This window comes from Pteropus alecto, unplaced genomic scaffold (assembly GCF_000325575.1).
Source record: "Pteropus alecto unplaced genomic scaffold, ASM32557v1 scaffold175, whole genome shotgun sequence".
NCBI classification, from domain to species: domain Eukaryota; kingdom Metazoa; phylum Chordata; class Mammalia; order Chiroptera; family Pteropodidae; genus Pteropus; species Pteropus alecto.
This window is the reverse complement of record NW_006437739.1, coordinates 1,130,302-1,131,921: the sequence shown is the minus strand read 5'-3', so window position 1 is coordinate 1,131,921 and position 1,620 is coordinate 1,130,302. Positions and strand designations below refer to the sequence as shown.

At 36.6% G+C, this 1,620-nt stretch overlaps 1 pseudogene; it reads left to right on the top strand.

Annotated features, from left to right (window-relative positions):
* The first annotated feature begins 1,207 nt into the window (after positions 1–1,207).
* On the top strand, positions 1,208–1,326 carry LOC112482033 (annotated as a pseudogene).
* The last annotated feature ends 294 nt before the right edge of the window (positions 1,327–1,620 follow it).

Genomic DNA, 1,620 nt, shown 5'->3' with positions numbered 1-1,620 from the left:
GCAAGCTAGGAGGTCTCAATGCTTGTCTCGCCCACAAAAACTACAAAAAGAACAAATAAACTATAAACTGACAAACAAAGCTCTAGAAGGCTGTGTACTACAACAAAGAAGCAGCAGAAACCCTGAGGAGCTCAAAAACTAAAAATGGCCACAAAGAGTAGGAAGCATTTTACCTATGTCATCCCAGCCCACAGTCCAGAGAGCTTGACACCAGAAAAGATCCTTAGAAGGCTTTTACTCAATGGGGAAGAGGAGAGCAGGAGAGAGAACCTCAGCAAGCCACACCACCATGGATGTTTTTAGCCTTTGTAACTAGGACTTCCAACATCTTCACCAACACTGAATCCAGCTGATGGAGGTTCCTAGAGCCTCCACTGCTGCATCTCCTCCTTGAAACTAGAGCTGTCACTGCAGTGAGACCTGCTCCTGGGGGCCCCAGTTGCTGCTGTGCCCAGATCCCTGGAATTAGGACACTACGAATTAAAACCCAAGACCAGATAGGTTCACTGGTGGAGTCTACATAACATTTAAAGGAGAATTAATGTCAATGCTTCTCAAACTCTTCCAAAATATTGAAGAAGGAAAATTTCCAAACTCATTTAATGAGATCAGCATTACCTTGATACTGAAGCCAGTCAAGAACATTAAAAGAAAAAAAAAATTATAGGCCAATACCCCTAATGAATATAGCTGCAAAAGTTCTCAAGAAAATACTAGCAAACTGAATTCAAAAACACAGAAAAAGGATTATATACCACATTCAAATGGGATTTACCTCTGAGATGCAAGGATGGTTCAAAATACACAAAAATCAATGAATGTGATAGGCCTCATTTCAAAAGATGCAGGAAAACCATTTGACAAATTTCAACGATAAAAACCCTTAACAAATTAGGTATAGAAAAAATGTACCTCAACATAATAAAAGCTATATATGACAAGCCCTCAGCTATCATCATACTCAAAAGTGAAAAGTTAAAAACCTTTTTATAACATCAAGAACAAGGCAAGGATGCTCATTCTCACCACTTCTATTTAACATAGTAATGGAAAATTTAGCCACAGCAATTAGGTATGAAAAATAAATATAAGGCATCCAAATTAGAAAGGAGGACAAAAAATTTTCTGTTTACAAATGATATGAACTTATAAATACGAGATCATAAAGACTCCACCAAAAGAATGAATGGACTTAAGAAAGTTGATGGACAACGGCCATGCCACCCTGAACAAGCCCGATCTTGTCTGATCTCGGAAGCTAAGCGGAGTTGGGCCTGGTTAGTACTTGGATGGGAGACCACCTAGGAAGACCAGGTGCTGTAGGCATAAAGATAAAAAAGAAAGTTGCTAGATATAAATTCAACCTACAAAAACCGGTTTTTCTATACACTAACAACAGACTATTTGAAAAAAAATAATAATGCAATTCCATTTACTATTGCATCAAAAACCATAAAATAATTAAGAATAACTTCAATCAAGAAGATGAAAGACCTACACACTGAAAACTTTAACAGATTGATGAAAGAAACTGAAAAAGACACAAATAAAAAAGTATCCTATGATATGGTTAATTAATATTGTTAAAAATTCATAATATCCAAAGCAATTGATAGATTA